The 23,963-nt window shown below is 49.5% G+C and overlaps 1 protein-coding gene and 1 long non-coding RNA gene across 10 annotated transcripts in view; one reads left to right on the forward strand and one right to left on the reverse strand.

The window, feature by feature from the left end:
• Window positions 1-23,963, reverse strand: part of CACNA1C (calcium voltage-gated channel subunit alpha1 C) — a 680,405-nt gene that overhangs the window by 334,282 nt on the left and 322,160 nt on the right. The gene's annotated exons all lie outside the window — the stretch shown is intronic.
• LOC138924752 (uncharacterized) lies at window positions 16,880-21,981 on the forward strand. The gene is made up of 3 exons (XR_011439898.1): window positions 16,880-17,335; window positions 17,594-20,122; window positions 20,950-21,981. It is a non-coding gene; the product is annotated as an uncharacterized lncRNA (long non-coding RNA).

A 23,963-nucleotide genomic window follows, 5' to 3' on the forward strand; every position in this document is an offset into this window, starting at 1 on the left:
ACTGATTCGACCCCACAACAGCCTGGAATGAGGTCCAGCAGATGCTATCACTCCTGCTCTACAGACGAGACTCTGATGCTGGAGAAACAAACGCTCAGAGGGAGCAGGCCACCCAGCAGGCAAGTGGCAGCGCTGGGCCTCTAAGCCAGGACCCCCTTGTGCACACATGCACGTGGAGAAGCATTTGGAAGAAGAGAACAGAGCAGGCCTGCTTTCGAGGGACAGGAGGGAGCCCACGTGTGGGCACCTCGCTCTGTCTAATAGGCTGCTAACCACGGAAAAGTGCCTTTCCCTCTTCTATGCCTGCACGTCTTTCCACATTTCAGGTCATTTTTTAGGTAAGATGCTCAACACAGCATAGGTGACCTAAAGCAAGTCACCTCTGGAGACTGTCTGCCAAGAGGAAGGAAACAGCTCCTGACATAAATTGTAGCTGTTGTTTTCACTAGTGTCTTTAATTCCCAATGACTTCCAGTAGGTGGAGGCTGCAGGCCTGTGGGCATAGCACACTGGGTTATCCGGCATACATCATCGGGACCACTTGTGGAACCCAGACTGAAACTCCAGCAGCAAGAGGAGGCTCCTGGGTGAGTGCGGGAGATGATGGGTGGTCACAGTCACACTCTGGCCCATGGTGGGGAAATCCTGTGACTGTCAACCTCTAGATCACCTCCAGATCCGGCAGGGCCCGTGAGTGGCCACCACCAGCTCGGAAGCACGTGTAGAGCCCTGCAAGGGGACTCCTGGAAGCCACCTTCTTTGAGGCTTGCTTATGGATCTGTGGGGGGCAGCTTGAAGAAAGAAGTGAGAGGCCCTGGAAATGCAGCTTAGGACATTTTAGAACTGAATTACAGGCTTGTCTTTCTCGAACACACAATGGAAACCCCTAAACCCTAAAATATGACACTTCCACTTAATTTAGGAGTAAAATAAAATGGTCGCAGGTTGATTGTGGCCTGCCTTTGGTATTTGCCATCTCATTAATCCCTGCAATCACATCGTTTATTATCTTTATTTTACAGCTGAGGAAACTAAGACTCAATGAGGTTAAAGAATATGCTGGAAGTCACACGACTAAGAGGGGAAGTCAGCATGTGCACGCTGGCTCGTCAGACTTCAAAGCCCACTTTTGTCTCATGACAGCACAATTCCTCTCTTTTAAGAACTGTGCCCAGTCTGCCTGGGGGAGGCTGAACTAACCTAAGCAACCGCGCCCGTCCGTCCTTCGGAGCCCCGGCTCCTTCCCCTCGCCCCGCCTCCCAGCCCCCCAGTCCCCCAGTCCCCCAGTCCCCCTCCAGCCGGCTCTGCCAGGCCGAGCGAGGATGGATGCCTGCGCAGGCGCAGAGAGGGGGGCTTCGTTTCAGGGCCGTCTCCTGGGGAGTGGGTTGCATTCACACGGGCCACCTGGGGCTTCCACGGCTTTCTGCCTTGCGTCGAACATTTTTCACTGGCGGCGGGTAACCTGAAGGAGAAGTTTATACACAGGAGAGCCCACTGTCTGAGGGGAACGAAGCTGCCAGGGCAGGAAGCAGCACCGGAAATGATCTCGCTCATCTCTCTAGCCTGGGGTGGGGTGACAAGGAGCCCCAAGGGCTAAAGGAAGAAGGGTCTGGAAGTCAGAAGACTGACCTAATCACCGATGACCAGAGGCAAGTGAACCTCTCTGAGCCGCAGTCTCCTCCTCTAATGGTGACATTCCTGACGTCTTTCTCAGGACGTTCTCGGAAGCAGCTCGCGAGGGGCCACGTGCGATAGCACGCTGACCACAAAGACAGCCAGGCGGGTGCCAGGCGTTTTCTCCCCAGGCCTCTGGGGGAGAGTGAATGGCGTCTCTGTGTAACCCATCCTGTTTCTTCACTCTTACTGTTAGAAGGTCTTCTGGAGGCCAGAGCCCAGCTCTCCTGCGGGGGCCCGCAGTTATGCCTTCGGAGGCGAGGGTGGGCGCGGGGTGGCGCATCCCAACACGGGCCTTGCTCCTCCCAGGCTTAGTGACCCACCTTTGGAAGTGGACTGGGTGATATGTTAATGCTTCCAACTCTTAAGCAAACATTGTGCCTTTCCCTCAGGCCACTGTGGGACGAGAATTCCGGGGGAAAAAGAAGAAAGAGAAGGATGCTTGTTTATAATAATAAGCTTGAGGAAACCAAGGCGGACAGGAGGAAGCAAACAAGCTGACTAGTCAGGATGGGAACGCAAGGACCAGCAGGCTGAGTTCACCCACCACTGGCCTGGCCCAGCGCAGGCAGAGATGGAGGCAGGAGCCGGCCGAGGTTTTGGAGTCGCTGGACCTCACTCTCAACTCCAGCCTCACCTCTTACTAAGTGTTGACCTTGGGTAATCACTTACTCTCTCCATGACTCAGTTTCCTTATCCACTGGGAGATTAAGTGAAATTCTGTAGTGTCCACCATGACCCATAGAAGGGCCACCCTCCACACTGTCACTCTGACATCAGCAACCCATCCTCTTTTCTCTCAGTCTTCCTCCCGTCCCTTCCCGTCCTCAAGAACTGGGACTGGGGCAAGTGCCCTGGGGCTGCCTCACTGCTGCCAGGGGAGGGCCCTGCACACACTGGGCCTCCTGCACGTGGGCATGGAAAGGCCCAGGCTCTCAGCACTCCGTTGTGTGTTGCTGCTGCCGTTTCCTGACTTTAGAAAATTTGCTCACAATAAAAAATGTGACTTTATTGAAAGGTAGTATAAAATAAGGGAAAATGCTACAGGAGGGGTATACTCTTAAGATTTCGGCTTATTTTCATTCAGATTTTTAATGCGTATTTTGAATGTAATTGAGATTATCCTGCATGCGCATTGTATTCTGATATTTCACAGGACATTATAAATAAGCATCTGGCCATCCTGTTGAAAACTCTTCCAAGACATCATTTACTGGGCACATGAGACTCCACAGCAGGGTCAGACCAGTCTCCACTGTTGAAGATTTAAGTGCTCTCCAACTTTTTGCTTTTGAAAGTAATGCTGCAATAAGATATTTATGCATAAATCTTTGCATATCTGTATATTTTTTTTGAGTAAAACTGGCATTAAAAGTTATGAATATTTTTAAAGTTCTCAATACAAATTGCCAAGTTGCATTCCAGAAAAGCTGGGCAAAGCCGTTCCTGCCAACGGACCTCAGGGGTTTCTGCTTCGCCCTCACATTCTGCTCCTCTCATCCCTTCCCCTTGTCAGTTCTAAAGGCAAAATAGGGTACTTGTTATTGTTTATTTTTTATTTTGAAGTCATTTCAAACTTATAGAAAAATGGAAAGAATAATATAAGGTGCTTCGTGGAGACTACCCAATCGTTAATGTTTTGCCATATTCGCTTTATCATCCTCTCTCACTAGATACAGAGTTACACATACGTAACATATACACACATACATAAAAACATATATAATTTTTTTCTGAGTCCTCTGAGACTAAGTAACAAAGTAAGGCCCTTTATATCTAAAGACTTCAACATGTAATTCCATGAGAGCAAAGTCATTCTCACATACTATGACTAGCAAAATCAGAAAATTTACATTGATAAAACCGTATCTAATGTGAAGAACTTAAATTTCACCCAATGTATTTTATAGCAAAAAAAAAAAAAAAAAGTCTAGTCCAGGATTCAATCCAAGATCACACGTTACATTTAGTTCTCATCTTTCTTTAGTCCGCTTTAATATGGAACAATTCTCTCAATCTTTCTTTGTCTTTCATGGCCGTGACATTTTTTGAAAAGGACAAGTCAGGATATTTGTAGACTGTCCTTCAATTTGGGTTTGTCTGATATTTCCTCATAATTAGATAAGGTTATGTATTTTGGGCCTGAATACACAGAAGTGACGTGGTATCCATCTCAGCGTATCATATCAGGGGGCACATGATGTTGGCTGGTCCCATTAGTGGTGAGCTTAACCTTGATCCCTTAAGGTTAAGGCGGTGTCCAGGTTTCTCCACTGTAACGTTACTATTTAACTAATAAGTAATTTATGGGGAGATACTTTGAGACTATGCAAATATCCTGTTCTTCATTAAAGGTTCACCTACTAGTTTTAGCCTACATGATGCTTGTTTGAAGCAATGCGATGGACAGCTAAGTGGTGACTTTCTAACACCTTCATTCCTTCCATGTTTGTTAGTTAGCATTTTGTTGCCAGGAAAAAGTGTCCTCATTCTCCCCCATTTATTTACTTATATCAGTATAGATGCATGGATTATTTTATTTAATCTGTTAATGTCATGTATTTTGAAGCTCCAGTTATCTCAGATTTAGCCAGTGGTGGTCCCTTTGAATTGGCTCCTATCCCTTTGACATACCCTTGTCATTCTGTGAGCACTGCTCTCTGGCCCCGGATCTCACAGGCTTCTCCAGCGCCCACGTTGCCTTTGATTCTTTTTAGTGGAGGATAATATTTAGAGACCAAGATCTGGATGCTAGGTTTGCTCATTGCTACCAGAGTGTCACTTCGAAGTCCTTTCAGCAGCTATAGAGCTAGGAAATATGTGTGTGTGTGTATAAAATCACATACTATATATGTGTATTTAATATGTATACATATATATAATGATATTAATATGGCATTTATTTATAAATTTGAATTTTTTTAATTATTAAGTCCAACAGTTTTCCAAATGTTTATTAGGGCATTGTGTGGCTCCTTTGCCCATTTATCTATCAGAGTCTTTGATTTCTTATTGCTTTAGATGTATACTTAAATACAGATATTAGGCAAAATATTACATTCATGGTAAGTACTTTCTCAGCTTCTTTGTTTGACTCTTTATTTCTGATGTAGAGATTTCTACTTTTTTGAAGTTAGAACTATTATCAACTTTTGTAATTCCTTCCATTGTTTTGAGCCATTGAAGTTCTCTCCCAGTCAGAGAGTTGATACTTCTATTTCCTTCTTCTTTTTCCATTAAATATTTAATCAACTTGGAATATATTGCGGCAAACTGTATGAGATGAGGATCTAAACTGTTTTGATGTTTTTTCCAAGTAGCTAAGCAATTGTCCCAGCACCATTTGCTATATAAGCCCCCCCTTCATCACTGATTTATCATTGCTGTTTTTAGAAATTGCTTTTTTGTATCTCCATCTGGCCAAATGGTCTTTATGAAGGTTGCAGGGTAAACTGTTTTTCTCTCCTAATCTCATATAACTTAGAATCTTGGAAAAAGACCATACTGGTTAAGCACTTGATGTCTGCACTCAAGCCGGGCTGCCTGGATTCGAACCCAGGTCCACCGCTAAAATGGAGACAATAATCATACCTACCTCACAGGTTATTATGAGGATTAAATGAGTCAAAACACTTAAAGTACTTAAAACAGTACTTAGCACATGAAAGAGCTCAATAAATGTTAGTCATTATTTTTATAACTGTTTTGTTCTTTTTTATGTTAGCCCCTTTATTTCTCAGATAAGGGAAGCAGAGGGCCAGAAACGTGCAATTACTTTCCCCAGGTCACACATCCAGTCTTCCCACACTGGCATCTCTCCCACAAGGAAGCCAGGTCCTTTCTGCATCTCGTGCCTCCTGGGTAGCTGGCTCCCATCACCTGGGCTTTGAAGTGATGCAGATTCTACCATGAGAGAGGGAGAAGGGTGGGGGAGGGAGAGGGGAGAGTGCAATTCAAACCACCCCCCGCCCCCCTGCACACCACCCTGCTGCTCACCTAGTATCTCTTGGCTCCTCTGAGCCTTTCAAAGAGACAGCAACTCACCACATGAGATGGGCTGCCAGCGCTTAAAGATATGTATTTCCTCAAACAGCATGGCCCCTAACTGCAAAAGTTACTGTATTTCCATCTGGGGCTCACCTGCCCCAGCAACAGACTTCTAATCCATATGGAGCAAAACCCAGCAGCCATGCCTTACTGAGAAGGTAATGCCATTCTGCGACCCGGCACTTTCCCATAGGACTTTTAGTGGAGTTTTTACTCACTACAAAGACCACAACAGTAATGTCAAAGCCACTGAACTGGGACTTTTTTTGTATTAGGTCTTGCCCCTCTCCAATTCTGTTCTCCAAAGTAAACTTCCTAACGTGCATGTGGACTATGTCTTTCCCACACTTAAAACGTCTCACCACGACCCCATTTTCACACAACCACGCAGCATCCATAGCTGGTGAACAAAAATGTTTTCCTTTTGTCAAAATGCTAAAAACAGATTTTACTTTGTAGAATAAAGAGTCTAAGGTGACAAGTCAGAGTGGATTAAGTGGCACGTGCAGAATAGGACCCCTAACTTGATGCCAGGCCAGAAGGCACTGTGTCTATCAGTGAGGGTGGGCACACTGGTGGCTCACTGCCTCGACTGGTGGCTGGGCACCGGCAGGGACACCACCAGTGCAGATGGAGTGAGCCCTTCCTTATGAGCAAGCTTCCATACCGGGCTTAAGTGTGGCGAAGAGCCATTATACTAGCAAGGTAGAGCGCCTCAATTTGGCTAATATACTATGGAGTTCCATGCGTTTGAAAAATTATAATAATGAAACAGTAGAAAATGTTGATAGTATTATTCCACAAAGCAAAACCATCCCAGAATTATGCCCAGGAAGAGGACATGATTCCGGTAGAGAAAACAGGTCAAGGCTGAAGCACAGGCATGAGCGGAGTGGAACCTCTGTGCGGTGTTTGCACATTCCCTGTGGCCAGGGCTGACCCAAGGGGCCAGGGGGCCTGGATGTGCCGACTCCACTACCAGGCGCTGTCCTTAGTTCTCTGTCACACAGCCTGGAGGCGCTCACAGCAAACTCCATTAATACCCACCCCGTTTTTCTCCTGAACAGATCACCCTGAGAGGTAAACATAGAACAGAGGTGACAACACGCAGGACTTGATTTCACCTGGCTCGTACACAGACTGGGTCACAGAGAGATGCTGCGCTGCCCTGCTGCATCCTGCGGAAGCTGCACTGGGCGGCCTTGCCTACTTAGGTTGTCAAAGCGTGGGTTGCAGTTGATGAATGGCACAAAAAGGACAATGCATTAACGATAACTAAAAATGACTTTCTAACTGGGCTGACACAGTAAAAGCCCCCATCTGGTCGCCGTTGTCTAATTGCACCAAGATGGCAAACACCTGACGGAGAACAGACCAAGTGGCGTTCATTCACTCAGTTCCCGACTCCCACCAAACCTGTGTGTCCAGGCTACGTGCCCATCCACGCTTTCCAGGCTGCTGCTGCTCACACTGCTTTGAAGGCTGCTAATCTGCCAACGTTCACCTGGGTTCCTAATCCTTTCCCAGGGCGAATGAACAAGGGCAGACACCTGACAATCCAGGCTGCGTTTGGAGCGTGGTTTGACTACCCCCATCCATCCCACCTTCAGCTGATTTCAATACCCATTCTGGGGACAGAACGAAGTGACAACTTTGGACGAATTTTAAAAAGGGATAAAAATGCTAGAATCATGGTGACTTTACTGGTATGATAACATCCTGAGAACGTCTGATAGGCCCAGGCACAAAGCCCATTGGGCAGACGCTGCCCAAGAAGGGAAGCTAAACATCCACAGGGACATTCTGATGCCCAGGTAGCAAGAAGCAAGAACTGAGCAGATCATCTTGAGAAATCCAGGCTGCTTGTATGAACCTTCAAAGCTCAGGGACCACTTGAGGTGCAACCGACATCACACCCAGCACACTCTCTACTCTCCATGCGCGGAGGAAAAAGGAGCAAGCAGCCCTGCCTCACTGATGGAGCCAATGAGATTGCTCCTTTGGCTGAGGTGCCATCAAAATTCTCCTCCGCAAAGAACTGGTCCCCTATCTAGGGCATCTGGAAGACGTGTTCTCCTAAGGGGTAACTACGTGATCTCAGCTTTTGAATTAGATACTCAGGGTGACAGGCTCCAGGTGAGGGAAGAAGGTGGGGGAAGGGAACCATCTGAGGGATTTCCGCCAAGGCGCCAGTTTGCAGGCACTGCCCTGCTTCCCAGTGCTTTCACTCCGCCGAGTCTAGTCAAGCTGATGGTTTTGTCTTCTGACTGTTATCCTTTATGAGTATGTATAACGAGGCAACTGAACTTTCATCTTGCCGTAGACAAGGCAGTCCTCCAAGGTCACTATCTTTCCTCCAATTAAACTATTGCATTGTCCCCCAATTCTCTTTCCTAGTCATGCTCCAACCAGCAGTGTCACAGGTGAGCTTAACCAATCAGGTTCAGCCATTCTAAGCTCCTTTGCACAATAGCTTGCAGGACTAAGGTCATCCTCAGGGCATGTTAGAAGTGGATGAAGTGTGGAGGTTGTCTGGTCAAAAACTGTCTGTCTATAATAGCCCACAATTAGCTCCAAGGCCACAGAGCTAGTTACTGACAGAACTATATCTCAGAACTCCGGACTCCCCCAGTGACCATCTTCTTCAGAAACAGGAGAGGCAACCTAACCAGTCAATTGCTCAATCAACTCAGTATTTGCTGGTTCATTACATACACCTGATAGTGTGTTTCACTTTCCGAGATTTTCAAAGGCAGTATAGGCACAGCTGTTACTGCTGGAAAGAATTTATAAAGTTTCTGAAAAAGCAAGAGGAACAGGCATCCAACATCCAGGATTTGAATCTTGAAGGGGAGGTCTGGGCTTCCTTTTTTGTGAATTAAACAAAATAGAATTTTATTTCTTCTCTCTTATGTAAAAATCCGGAGGTAAACAGTCACTCCATACAATTTATAGACACCAGATGCTTCCAGCTCACCATTCAATCATCTCCAGGGTGTTTACCTCCTATTCATGGTCCAAGATGGTAGCTAGAGCTCCAGCTATCACATCTACATTCCTGGCAGAGGATGGATAAAGGGACAAAGGATGGAGAAAGACCAAGAAGGGATATTAGAGGGTAACTAATATATCTGCCAAGTACTATAGAGAGAATGTTCACCAAATCATGAGCCTCCTGGAGCTTGGCCTTCTATATTTTTAGACAGCTTCCTGAAAAGTTGTTGATGCACACTCCTGCTTAAGGACGATTAGACTAGATCATCTCTCAGGTAACTTCCAGCCGGGAGCCATGCTGAGAGACACGAAACGAGCAGAGAACAGTGAAGTGTCACACGAAGCTGTGTTTCCGGCAGTCAGTCCGGGGGGCTGATCAACGTAACAGGCCTTGAGAAGCGGATGGAAGATGCACTGGCCCTGAAGGCCAAGACCAGTGCTGAGAGCTGCAGGGGTATTAGAGACAAGCACGAGGATCACTAGAGGCAGGTGTGCCTGAGGAACTGGGGTCAGCAGTCCCTGTGGCCTCAGGCCGTGCGGCAGCCCCTCTCAGGAGCTGGCGCCCAGGCAGCCTGCAAGGAAACCAAGAACCCGCCTTTCCCAGGGAAAGGGGCCTGCGGTGCCCTGACAATCCCGCGCCTTAGAGGCTGGCTGACGGTTCAGTGCTTCTCAAAGGCTGGTCCCCAAACCTCTGCCCCAGAATTGCTAGAACTTGTCAAAACGCAGTTCCAGGGCCCAGTTCAGACTTCTTTAATCAGATTAAAATTCTTGAATATGCATTACATTTTTTAAAAAGTTGCAGTTTTCACAAGATTCCCAGGTGGTATTGAGTGAACATGAGACCAGGGCTCCCTCTGAAGGAAGGCCAGCTGGCACCCAGGACCGCCTTGACCTCCCAACTAAGCCCCACTTCTCGTCTCCCTCTCCTCCTTTGTTACCCATCCTTCTCTCCCTGCCTCTTTTACTCTTTGTCTTGAAATCCATTCTGAAAAAATTAACAATGAAGAATGAAAAAATTAACAATGAAGAATGAAAAAATTCCCCCTGAATCATGGGTGGGGCCTGACAGGCTGACCCAGAGCCTCTATGCATCCCTCAGTGTCCTTCCCCCACGGTGACCAGCAGAGGGTGCAGCAGGCTGGCTAGCTGCTGTGAATGGGGGAGAAGGACCCCTGGGGAAACCTGCAGCAGAGGCAGTGGGGCCGGCGTCCTCGTCCTCACCAGCGTCCTCGTCTTCGCTGTCTGAGGAGATCCTACCGCAGTACCCCCCCTCCTCCCTGGCCTAGGGAAACCCCCTGCCATCCATAGAGCTGCTGGCCTGAGTGTCCCCCAGTAAAAGCTTGAGGGCAACGCCCCCGCCTCTCCACCCCCGTCCACATGGCCAGGACCGGGCTGACAGTAAGTGGAACTGGCAGCTATTATGATGTGAAGGAAAGCAGGAAAAACTTTGCTTGCCCTCAAGAGGGACACAAGCGAAACTAACATTTCCTGAGGATCCCTTTGGGTGCCAGGCTCCAGGCCACGTGCTTTGTGTGCCTAACTTCACTGAATCCCTGTGTCACAAATGACACAGTGGGAGCCCAGAGAGTCTGCGTAATGCATCCAAAGACACACAACAAGTAAGTGAGGGTCAGGATTTGATATCTGTCTGACTCCAGAGCCTATAATTCTTCCAATAAACCATAAGCCACGGGCCAAAGAAGAAAAAAAATTCAGCCATTAGACAGTTACTTGTTAGGGACTGTCTCCAAAAGTCCTCTGTTAAAACAAATGTTGCCTAAAGTGGTGCCCCGCTAGTGAACTAATCTACATTCAGGACCAAACATTCCGACTGTCTCAGGGAGTCTAGTGGACAATGTTCCAGTGTGAGAGGAGCTCAGAGGGAACGGTTCTGGAGACTAGACCGTGCTGGAAGTGGACAGAGGTTGTGATAGTGTTGGTGGTGGCAGAGGGTGCTCGGGAAAGGCTCTGCAGAGAGGGTGGGTGCCTCTGGATGCCAGGTGGCACAGAGGAGGGAGAAAGGAGCCGGAGCAGAGCACATGCCATCCACTCTCAGCCTGCAGAGGGCTCTCAGAGAGCAGACACCTCGGGGAAGAGTCCGTGCCCAGGGAGTGCTGTGGCAGCAGGCCTGGGGTCAGTCCCGGACCCTGGGTCAGTCCCAGAACCTCTGAGACCTCACTGTCCTCATCCGTGAAAATGGAGATGATGGCTCCCTCCTCACAGGGTTGTGGCGAAGATGAGACAACTGATGATGAGGAGCAGGAGCCCAGGCAGTGCCTGCTCACTGGGTTCATGGGACGGCGAGCAAGATAGAGAGAGAGGCAGACCACGCAGCCCCGTGCAGCTCCCCAGGCGCAGCGCACCACCTCCCCCATCACCTGCCACGCAGGCCCGTCAAGGAGGTGACTTCTGGAGGCCTGCTTATTTCCCTTTCATATTTTTAGTGACCTTTGGAGTGCAACAGTAAGTCTGCCCTATTTCCTGCCTCACGCAGAAGAGCAGAGCAGAAAAGCAGCTGAGAGCATCAGGACCCTGACCACGCTCCTTCTCCAACAGGTACGGCGAAGGGAGCCTTCCTCATGGGCAGGCAGGAGCTCGTGCTGAGTGGCAGGACGGGGGCAAGCTCGTCCTCTTCATGCACAGATGAAATTGTCTGGGGCAAATCCAGCAGGTCATCTGAGCACAAGCTCAAGGGCCACTGGGCAGCAATGCTGGGCAGTAAGGTCGCAGCCAGTCCCTTTTTGGCCCAGAGAAATGAGAACATAAAAAATGAAAAAACCTCCAAAAAGCCAAATGAATAAAGAAATGCATACTTGTCCAGCTCCTCCAGGTGTCCTGTGCCCTGTGAGGTGTTTTTACGTCCATGAGAGGCCCATGGAGGTCCTGGAATGTCAGCCCATCATCTGTTCTTCTGAGGGAAACTGAGGCTAGAGGCAGGCACTTTTAGCATCAGAGCTGGGACCTGCACTCATATTTTTAGACTTGAAGGGAAAAACTGACAATTCTCTGGACATCTGGGTTATATATAGAGCCAGCTGGCTTGTTCCCAAACGGAAGGTCCAGACGGAATGTACACCCAGAATCACCAGAGAAGTGGGAAGGCTGCTGCGCTGGGGCGGGGTGGGAAGGTCTCGGATGTCATTCGCTAGAAGGAGACCCTTTCTTCATGTCACTACCCCACCCCAACCTCTCATCCATCTAGGGTCTGCTGGAAATAGGGAGGTTCTGGTCCCAAATAAAGACAGAAGGTCCTCGTCCCATCCCCCCAGCCCCCGGAGATGGTCTGAAGATGCCTCCAGAAACTTGCCAGAAGCTGACTCCCTGCACTGATTGCCACGACCTCTTCCATGACCTCTGTTAGCGTCACCCTTGAGTTAATGCACTTTCCCAGAGCCTGTTGCTAAGATACAACCGAGGAAAGGGAGGCACAAGGAGCTGCTGGAAAATAACTTGTGAGGTGAGCTGGTTATCACTTAGCCAAGAGTCTGGTCTTAGAAGGGTTGGAGCAGGTTCGGGGCAGAAGATTCAGCACGTAGGGAACAGGTAGGGCAAGCCTCGGGGTGGGGGTGGCTGGGCAGGGCCAGCCTACGAGCCTTCTCCAGGTAGTTTCAGTCTAATCTGTTCTGGACGGCTCCACTCTCCATCCCACCCACGCACCCAATCGCGCCCCACCTGATTCTGTCATTACTTTCCTGCTCCACAAAGTGAAGCCTTGACTCCTTCTCCCCCTGCCTTCACCAAGACGGAGCTGCAGGAGGTGAGCACAAAGCTGCCTGGCCCCGGTTTAATTCTCTCCTGGGAGAGCAGAGCCCAACAACTTGGGTGCCAGAGAAGGCTGCTTGGATGTTTTTTTAAATTTTCTGGATTGTGAGCTTAAAGAACAACTTCTAAACTTCAAATTTACTTAGAGATGTGATTTACCAGATTGAAAAAAAGGAGCAAGTTCTGCCAGAAAAAGAGCTGCAGCTGTAAATGTCTGGCTGTCTTTTGCATGTGTGCAGAGAAGAGGAGAGAAAGAGGGAAGGGAGGTGGGAGGAAGATGGAGAAAAGCAGAGGACTTAGGGACAGTCACAGAGAAGAGGTAGGTAAGTGGAGAGAATCCAAAAAGACTCAAGAAACCAGGGCTGGACCAAAGTGGGGGGCATCAGGACCATCAGACTTGTGGAGGACAGCAGGGTGCAGGTCGAGGCTGCCTGGCACACAGGGAGACGGCAGCTGACACAGACGCAGCACCTGCTGTGGACCAGCACTGCCCTAAGCACATTACCCCTGTCAGCTCCTCCAGTCCTCACCATAAGCAAACGGCTGGATGACAGAGCTGAGGCTGGAGCCCAGGCAAGCGAGCGGGCACCAACCCCTCTCCTAACCACTCTGCAACAATGCATGGTACCAGGTGCTCCAGAAAGGATTTCGGATGAACAGAAGGAAAGAAGGGAGCAGGGGGAGGCATGTCTGAACGCAGTCCTGTCTCCACCCTGGAGAGTCAGCTGAGGTCTCTGATCTCACTTTTCTCATCTACAAATGGAGATGAGGAGCCTGTCTTGCCTCCTCACAGGCTTGCTCTGAACGCCAATGAGATGGTGCAGGTGGAGGTGATTCAAGACGGCACAGCCCCAGACGCACACGGGCACCCGGGCCGCCAGGGCCATGGCGCACCTCATGATGGCAGGAACACATAGTCCCTGGAGTTGCTGTGCTGCCCCGCTTGGCCCTTGGTCAGTCCTCTAGCTCCTGCATTAAGGAAAATGTTACTATTTTAATTAAAAATAGACACCTTAATCCGGGCTGCCTCCAGAACCAGCTGTGATTCACCCAGGGCTTCCACTCATGAGCAAGTGGGAGCTTCCCAGGTTCTCCTGCACTCCTCGTTCCTCCCCAGAGCAGGCGCGCACACGTGTAGGGCAACTCAGTAACCAGAAGTACAGATTAAATCCGTTTCTCAATGATATCCTATAAACAAGTGAGTTTAGGCTACTGAACAGGATAATGAGCCTCGGCAGCTGCATTTACTGCTGATAGCCCTGGCCAATCTGGGACGCCACCAGGAAGGCAGCCCGTCACTCACAGTGGAGGATCCTCAGGACGTACACGCCCAGGTGGCCCCAGGAGTTAACGCACACGTATCTGCACTATTCCTTTGAAGCAAGAACCAGCTATTATCCCAACATATTGAGATTTTGCTCAGTCCTGCCTGAGGGCCTTTGCATTAGCTGTTTCCTCTGCCTAGAATGCCCCTCCAGATGGTGACAAGGCTGGTTCTTTATCCTCATTCAAGTCTTGGTTCAAATGTCACCTTCTCAGAGAGCCCTCAGTTCCCACCCCACGTTATTTTACTTTCTTCATAGCACAGATTACTATCTTAGTTGTATTTACTTGTTTACTCGTCTGTTCTCTCTACCACCCCCCACACTCACAAGGACCACTAAAAGTGAGCTCTGTCTTATTCATGCTTTATCCCCAGACCTTAAGTAGTTCATGCCTGACACCAAGCAGGTGTGCTCAGTAGTTATTGAATTATCAGAATTAATTAGCTAATTAATTAACGTCAACACAGGGGAAGCAGTGTCCCATCCATCCTGTGAAATGAACAGAAGTCTCCATTTTGCAGACGAAGAACCAAAGGTTAATGTAACTTGCTGGTAATGGGATGCCATGGCTATACTGCCTTAAACCAGGGGACAGAGGGGGAATCCGTCCTGTCATACGCAGGAGACAAAGAAGGGGCCGAGGTCAGAACAGGCACCACTCCTTCTTCCCACCACACCCCTGGAAGCCAGAAGGAGGTCCCTCGGCAAAGCTGTGACATGTGAAGAGCCAACGAGGCTCCAGCGGGCAGCTGGTGCTGGCTGCGATGACACTGGCAGCCTGAGCTGAGCCCAAGTGGACAGGCCTCTGTTGGCTGGAGGACGAGGCTGTGCCTCACACCCCTTTAATTTTCAGTAATGCGGCCACTGTAAATGCGTGACTGTGGGCTGCAGCCTCTGCCAGCCTTAGCCTGACACAGCTGCTGCTCCACAGACACGGCCACTGAAACCCCTCCTCTGATCCCAGGGCTGCTGGGATCTAGCAGGTCGGCTGTCACCCAGGACCCATAACTGTCCCTAAGCCATTAGTGTGTGTGTCGGGGGGGGGGCTGGGGAGGGCTTGGGGGCTGCAGACAGGCCGAGGTCTTCTGCGCCTGGCCCTGGCTGCTTCGGCCTACATGCCTGACCTAGGCTGCAAACCTCAGAGAGCTGCTTATTTAACATAGTGCTTCTCTGCAGGGGAGTATGTCCTAAAGGTGGGTCACAGAGAAAGGCAGCCTCAGATGGAGGAGTTGGGAACCCAGAAAGAGAGAGGCGCGTCCCCCTCGAGGAAGGAAGAAAGCCCAGGGGAAGCAGGTCCCCTTTCTCCCTCCCTTGCGCCCCTCACAGTATCCATCAATGCCGCAGGCCTGGTGACGGAGGAGTGGGGGCCCAAGGGTGACTGACCACGTTAATTGCAGTAGTTGCTACTTAACGCTTTGTGTACGTTTCTAGAACTGAGAGTGCATACGCAGTGCACAATGGAATAAGGGCATGTTGGTATTTGGGGTGCTTTTTTTCTTTTTTACTAAAAAACATATATTCAACAAATGCATGGGAAATAAATGAAAGCAAGGCCAACAGACAGGCACAGAGGACAGAGCCACAGGCTGCTCCAGCTGCCTGAGAGGCAGGGATGAGGAAGGCGGATCCCACAAGACCTGGGGTCAAGGATTTGAGTGCAGGCTCTGCCTAGCCACTGGAAATCCAACGCTTCTGCTCAGTTTAGAGCCAGGGGCCCAGGGGTAGTAACAATGTGGCTTGTCCTCAGGCACAGGACACACCACGTGGCCTGGGCACTGGGCCAGTTAGAAGTAGAACCCCCGAGGGGCAGCGGTGAGGGGCTGGCTGTCCGAGGAGGGAAAGGGCACAGTGATGGCAGAGGTACAAGGCCGTCCCACGGCAAAGCCCCAGGGCACTGGCACTGTAGAGGAGCGGAGAGCTGGGTTGAGACCAGAAGAGCTCCGGGGCCGCCTCAGCCTGGGAAGCGGTATGTATTTTCCCTGAGATGTTCAGATGACTCAAGCAGAAGGAATTGAAATGTCTGGCCGGGCCCTCCCATGTGAGAGGTGCCTCGCTGGCTCTTCTCAGGGTCTGGCCCCTTCCCACCAAGCCCTCCTGCCACCTCCCTTCTTGGGGGATGCTCTACTCTCCCCAGTCCCGCACATCCCCTGTGAACCCCCAACATTTGAAGACACGTCAGATCCCATTAAAATCCATAGCAAGAGCAAACCAACGAGTAAAAGAAATGTCTAAAGAGCATCAGATGGTGGAGAGGAGTACAGGGGCAGGTTGAGACTTGGGGACATGAGCAGAGCCACGCCCCCAGGGAGCAAGGGGTGTCAGGGCAGGGGCACCACCGACAGCCCATCTGCTCCCTGGACCGCCATGTGGGGAAGCGTCCCATTCCTGCATGGTTCCTGGCAGCTGCGCATCACACAGGTTGCTGTGCGGGGCGGGGGGTGGGTGGGGTGCAGACAGCGGTCCATGGGGCTTTCGTGATCACGGTGGCCCCTGCCCAGCCAGGACAGGTTACAGAGCTGTTGATCACCACCTCTTTTCTCAGGGAGGGGAGCCTGTGGACCTAACATTCTCAGGACCCAGCTGGTGTTGGAGACTTAGGAGCACCCCTCTGGAGGTGGAGGAGTAGTCCTCGAGAGACAGCACCGCTGTCAGAAAAGGAGCTCGCGCTGGCTTCCTCCGTCCTCGTTCCGGAGTAGGACTCAGGGGAGTAAGTCCTCCTCCCTCCCTCTCCCTCTCCTCCCCACCCCTCCCTCTCCCTCTCCTCCCCACCCCTCCCTCTCCCTCTCCTCCCCACCCCTCCCTTCCTCTCTCCTCCCCACCCCTCCCTCCTTCCCTGTCTCCTTCTTTCCATCTCTCTTCCTTTTGGCCCTTATTCCTGCCAGGCTCTGTTCTAGGTGCTGCTGCATGAGTGCCCACCTGCCACATGAGATCTGCAAACTCATCCAAGTCCCCCCCTGTGTCCGAGCAGCCACCTAGACTCCTCCGTTCTGGGACCCTCAGAACTCTAATTCTCTAGACGATGGGCCCCTTGAGGGGAGGAGCCATGTACTTATAGCCTGGGTGGCCCAGCGCCCAGCACAGTGGCTGCCACAGAGAAGCACTTGAAGAATGCCGGCTGGCTGGTGCAAGGACGGCTGGCTGATGACTCTCTTTGGCCTGTGTGGCAAGTCTGAGAATAAAGACCGACTTATGCCAAATTCGCTGGATCTGTCTGCCCTTGATCTTCATCCAGGAAGGAAGTCACTGGCCATTGAAAGTGATTTTGCCTGAGGATTTGGTGATGGGCCGTGGCTCAACAGGGCCGGCTGACACATTTGGAGAATTCCCCACTGTCACCTTGCTGACAATCATTGTTTAAGCGCCTGCAGAGTGAGATGTCTCCTCTGACTTGCAGTCACTTGTCAGGTCTGTAATTACACCGCATAGTTCTAACCAAACGTCTTCTGATTGTGCAGGTTCCAGCTCCAGAAGGAGAAAGACTCAAGGGAGGGCCCTTCAGCTAATTCTTTAAACACCTCGTGAATCTGAATCAGGTAGGTCAGTGAGGCTAGAACAACCGACCACTGGCCGGTTGTAACGAAGGCCTTCTTGCCCAGCACCCTCCCAACCCCCAGCCAACCTTTGAATGTATCTTGGGACCCCGCACCCATTGCTGTCTACTTCCCGCCTCCACAGCACTGCAGGATGGCACGGTTCCTCAGGCCCCCGGCCCCTCCCGCTGATTAAAATGTGCTGTCAGTTATGTACTCCTTAGAAGGCATTTCAGCTGTGTGTTACCTCCTCTCCAACAGCTGGTTTCAGTTTGATCATGAAACGAACGTCCATCACGTGCTTCTTCTCGCTCCCCTGAAATCTCCTCTCCACCGAGATGGAGGCAGCAAAGGGACCAGAGGAGGAGCAGCCATCCCCTCCGGAACCTGCCTCTCCCCTGTCTGTCCCCAAATCTAGTCACCAGCAAGACCCTCCCAACTGCCCTGGACCACAGAGATCATTCCCTCCAAGATATTTCTTCTCTCTAGCTGGATTCAGACGCAGCAAGTATCTATTGATTGAGTTTCTTTTATGCGTTAATTTTTTTAAATTTTTAAAACATGCTAAAATACACAAGCATCAAATTTACCATCTTAACCATTTTAAGTGAACAGTTCATTAGCAGAAGTATAACTACATATATAAGTATATTCACATTGCTGTGCAACCAACCTCCAGAATTCTTTTCATCTTGTAAAATAGAAACTGTCTCCATTAAACAACAAATGCCCCTCCCTGCCCCAGGCCATCCTAACCATCATTTACTTTCTGTCTCTATGACTCTGACCAACCCAGACACCTCATATAAGTGGAATCATACAGTATGTGACTTTTTGTGACTGGCTTATTTTACTTAGCATAACGTCCTCAAGGTTCACCCATGTTGTAGCTTGTGTCAGAATTTCCTTCCTTTCTAAGGCTGAATGGTATTCCTGTGGACGTATATACCTCATTTGATTTATCCATTCATCCATCAGTGGATACTTGGGTTGTTTCCACATTTTGGCTACTGGTGAATAGTGGCTCTATGAACATGGGTGAACCAATATCTCTTGGAGACCCTGCTTTCAATTCTTTTCAATACATATCCAGAAGTGGAATTGCTAGATCACGTGGTAGTTCTGTTTTGCATTTCTGAGGAACTCCCATACTGTTTTCCACAGTGGCTGCACCATTTCACATTCCCACCAACAGTGCACTAGGATTCCATTTCTCCACGTCCTCGCCAACACTTGTTTTCTGTTTGTTTGTTTTGTTTTGATAGTAGCCATCCTGGGGGGTGTGAGGTAATGACTTCCTTTCCTGTTTCAGGTACTATGCTGAGTGCTTGCGTATAATCTCATTTAATACACAAAATCACACCGACACTCAGTTGGTGGTATCCACTTTCTTCCCTGTGTCACGGGTCATCTTTTTAGGTGTTGCATTTCTCTCCACTGGCAAACTGATTCTCTTTACGGAACGCACACACGCAAGTCATGTAGATCCAGCGTGGCCCTGACTTAGATGCTTGGTCACTTGCTATTAATGAACCAATGAGTCAATCAATGGTGGTTCCTCAACAAGTAGTTGGGGGTATCTCTTTTTGGCCACTGGGATCTCCAGGGATCTGGAACTCAGTGACCATATAGATGCTACTCTAGCCGTGCTGAGCCCATGCCTGCCCAGCACTTTACACAGAACAACCAACAGCTTTCCTCACCAGCTAAGGCAAACTCTTGACAACAGCCAGTCCTAGCTGAGCACTATGTGTCAGCACCATCACAGCTTATGCAGAAAACAGATACCCAAAAGGTGCATCCTATGGTTGGTGCTTGACAAATATTTTCTCCAACAACAACAACAATAATGATAGCTGACACTTTTGACTATTTACCCCATGGTCCCACATTACATACACTGACTGATTTAGTCCTCATAACAACCCAATGAGGTAGGTATCATTATCCCCATTTTACAGATGAAGAAACAGGTCTCAGAGGAACATAGGCACTTTCTCAAGGTCACACAGCTAAGAGATAGCAAAGCGGGAATTTGGCACCAGAGCCCATGCTCTTAACTGCTCTGACCTGCTGTCTCCCTGGATGTGTCCAGCTTTGGGGGCCTGCCCCAAGTTAGTGGAAGTTGAACAGGCCCAGACATGGTTCTGTCAGTGGAACCTGTGGCCTCTTGGGTCACGGCACAGAGCCCCCAGTCACCTGCTCTCTGTCTACAAAGGCCCTGTCCTCTGACAACAGCTTGTGATTATTCTCACCTTCAGAGCTGGCTCCAGAGAGGCCAGGAGAGTCTTCTACACAGAGACCTGTAACACTGACCTTCCTGTTGGCGTGGTCTTCTGCCTGATGGGAACAGGTCCCCAGCTTAGGGAACATTAAGAGACTTTGCCCCCAAAACCATGTATTCTTAGAGCACTCTTACTGCTAGATGTAAGTAAAATCACAGATTTCTGTTCTGCGGAAGCGAGCAGAAGCTCTTTTAATTGTGTTTTAAAAGTAATCAGGCATTCATTTATCTGCTCAGTCAACTGAATCCACATGCCTAAAATAATGCCCAGAACGTAATCTTTGCTCAATAGATTTTTCTCTCTTTGAACCCCTCCCCCAAACTTTCCTGGGAGGAGGCTGGAGGGAGCAGCACACCTGCAGCTCTGCGCTAGGCACGGGCACCGTGAAGCTTGGCCTTCATCTCTTCCTCTGATGAAAACTGCCAGCAGCATAAGGGGCTGCGAGAGCCCATTCTTCCCATCGTAAGTCAGACACCTGGACAGTGCAGCCTCCTGATTGAGAAAGGTGGGTAGCTGGAAGGAAAAAGCTGCAAATATGTGGCATGCTCACCCAGGCACTCATCAGTCTAGCTGATGGAGGCTGCTCCCATGTGGTCATAAATTCAGTCTTAAGCAAACACTCATTTTTCTCTCATTCCCAGATTATTGGCACAAAAGGAAAGCGGACAGTCGCAGATGACATCCGCCAAGGTTGGGGCAGGGATTAATGCTTGTCCAAATCCTCCGATAAGTAAAGAAAAGATGACCACTCCTGTGGTGCTCATCTGCGTTTTATTTTTTGTTTTTTTGAGGAAGATTAGCCCTGAGCTAACATCTGCTGCCAATCCTCCTCTTTTTGCTGAGGAAGACTGGCCCTGAGCTAACATCCGTGCCCATCTTCCTCTACTTTATATGTGGGACCCCTACCACAGCATGGCATGTCAGGCTGTGCCATGTCCGCACCTGGGATCCGAACCGGCGAACCCAAGGCCACTGAAGCGGAACATGTGCACCTGCCTGCTGCGCTACCAGGCTGGCCCCTCATCCGCATTTAAACATCTGGAGTTCCAATAAGGCACTCTGTGAAAAACTATCAATGTAAAACAATGGGTCGGAGGAAAGTTTGAGGGAGATAAGGAGGATGCACCCTTTTCCCTCATTTCCATCAAAAGGAAGAGTCCTGCACAGGCTAATGGAAAGCGTATCAAGGGGGTGGGGGTCAAAAGATCCAACCCTTCTAACTTTGGACAAGCCACACCTCTGTGTTTCCTTTTATAAAAGCAGAATGGTGCTTGGGGGTGGGGGGCGTGGAGGACGGTTCTCACGTCATTCTACACTGAAAACAATTCACAGTGGTCCAACCACTTGGTGAAGCTGGCAAAACAAAGCTGAGCACTGCAGACCCGAGGACTCTAACTCCAGTCCCAGGACCTACCTTCACTGAAGCCCACGCACGCGCGTCCTACTTCAAACAACCGGCGAAGTATCCATCGACAGCAGAGCGGATGGAAACGCTGTGTGCTGTAGCTTAGTCACACAATGGAAGACTACACACCAGTGGATGTGAACGCACAGCAACACAGACAGCAGCACGGATGAATCTCACAACACAGTTGTGACTGAAGAAAAGCTCGACCCCAAACACCTACTGTATGATTCCATTTATATAAAGTACAAAAAGGCAAAGCTGAGACACATAGTCAGAGGTCAGGATAGTGGTTGCAGGGGAGGCATGTAGTGACTAGAAAGGGACACAGGGGTGTAAACAGTGTTCTTTTTCTTGATCTGGGCACTGGCCACACAGTGGTGTTCACTCAGTGAAAATCCATCATGCTCTACTGGACACCTACAGTTTTTGCATTTTCTCATATGCATGTTACATTTATATTTAAAGTATTTATTTAAAAATATCAGATCCTGGACATGGGGAATTTTCAATTCTCCAAAAAAAAAACCTCAGTGAGAGAAAAATTTGATCCTGAGGGAGCCCTGTGGGATCATGTTCCTGGGCATCTGAATACATGAGCACGCTGCTCGCGGGAGGATGAGAGGAGCAGGATCCCCACCTCCCCAGAGGGCAGGGTTCCTAACAGTGTGAAAACATTGTGGCCAGCCGAACAGAGACCAAGAAGGGGGAGGGAAGCACAGCGAGGGCCGAGCCCTCCAGCACAGACGCATCCCCCATCCCGAGTGGCCCTGTGCCCTAGAGCCACGCAAGACTGCTGACCTCCTCCTCGGCCTCCCTAACGGGTGGGCTGTGATGGAGTTGCTTTGATGGTAATTATTTCCTGCTCAGACAGGGAGGCAATAGATGATCTCAAGGGAGACTCCGTAATTGAAAAAGTGTCCATAAATAAAGAACAATAAAAGCTTTTTCAGCTGAAAGCCTGGCTTTCTTGGCCCTGTCTGCTTCAGTCTCCACCCACCTGCTAACGCGCTTCCCCGGAAGGGCTCTCCTGGGTCCTCCTAGCTCTCACCTGACAGACCCGTTCCCTGAGGCAGGGAGCCAGCGAGCACGTGTTCACCTCGGAGAGCCAGGCTTCCACGTCTTTTAGGTCAGGAAAACCCGCTCCCCAAATCTCTGAATCAATGTTCTATGTGAACCAAGGAAACCAAATGTTGTCTCAAACTGTCCTTTAGTTTATCCTCGCTGATTACAGAGATGATCTTTTTCCCTTGGGGATTTTCTAGGCCCTTAATCTTGGGTTACTTCTCCTTCCAGAGACCTCTGAGCTAGTGTCTGCTGATTGGTATCCTACCAGTAGGCGCCAGGAGAAATTAAACGCAAAACCCTCACTTCACTTTGTGAGCGCTTTTGAAGAAAGTATTTTTGGGTGGGGAGGAAGCAAGGTCTGAATTATCACCTACAATGTGGTTTGGGGATGGCCCGTATCCGCTCTGATTAACTGACCCCACAGAATGTACTGGACGCCCACCACGTGCCAAGTCACACGCCCCCTTGCAGCCTGCCCTGCCTGACAGCGAGCTTCTGCTGTAACCAGTCGCGGAGCAGAGGCTCCATCAATCCTTGGGGAGAGGGTGGAGAGACATGAGCTGGATGAGGGGCCGAGTGGTTCAGAGCTGCTCTGCCACACCCACAGAGCCTTGAGTGACCGTTCACCGTAAACTGAAAAGGTGGTCTCTGCGCTCCCTGGCCTAACCCCGTGCAACATTTCTATCCAACTATGATCTATAGAATCATAACTCAGACGCAGGTGTAGACACACTCGCAGATAGGCAAGGAGAGCGGGTGAGGGACTCGGGATTCAATATCTCAACATCAAATGGACTGATTCAACAGAATGAATTCTAATAAGATTTATGATAAATTTCTGGGTTTAGGTTAAATACACTTACCTAATTTCAAGACTGGAGAGCCCTTGCTCAACAGACATTCATATGAAAACACATCTGGAGGCCTTAGGTGACCATAAGCGTTTTTTAAGGCAGGAATATGATATGATGGTTAAAATGGAACATTGGGCTACAGCGTTGGACATATATGGAGGTCAAAACAGAACAGATAATAAAACTCTGGCACCCCTCTATTAGCTCTGTGTTTAGTTCCAGGCATCACTCTGAAAAACTACTGTGAGCCCAAAGGAAGATGCCAAGACGGTGAGGGCTCGGGAAGCCTTGTCACATGAGGAGCACTTGAAGGAAGTGAGGACAATCAGAGGAGGTTCAGGCAGGAACAGAAAGATCTTTTTCAAATTCTTAAAGTACTCTTGGAAGAGGAATTGGCACTTTATTCTGTGTAGCATGAGAGGGTAGAATGGGGGTCGATGAATATGTTATAGGGATTTTTTTTCTTAGTACAGGGAGGAATTTCCAACAGTTAGAGAACTGGGACGGCAGAATGGCTAGTGTGTGCCCCCACACCCACAGCTGACCCACCACCACACAAAGAATTTTAAGGCCCTTTCCTCTGTTAGGAGTTAGGCTAACCTAGATGACCTCCAGAGTTTCTTTCAATGGCTACAGTCGATGAATGCAGGTGACCACTTATTTAGCTCTTCCTGATGCTCCTTGCCATGAGTCAGCACTCTGAAGACACTCTGAAGGTGGGCAGTGGAAGGACTGACCGGCCCCAGGGGGGTGACTTCCTGGTATTTTCCTTTTATGCCCTGGAAACACCCTGGCATTTGTGTGGGACTGTTCCCAGAGAGCCACAATGTCACCCTCTTGTATTATGTTGGGGGGGAGTGAGGAATATTCCAGGGACTCTCATAGTTTACATAATCCCAAAGAGCCTTTAAGGCTTGAGCATCCTGCTTTTTTATTTGAGGGGTAAACTACACACAAACATAAAAGTTACCATCTTAACCATTTTTAAGTGTACAGTTAAGAAGCATCAAGTGCATTCA

The sequence above is a fragment of the Equus caballus genome, chromosome 6 (genome assembly GCF_041296265.1).
Source record: "Equus caballus isolate H_3958 breed thoroughbred chromosome 6, TB-T2T, whole genome shotgun sequence".
Lineage (NCBI taxonomy): Eukaryota > Metazoa > Chordata > Mammalia > Perissodactyla > Equidae > Equus > Equus caballus.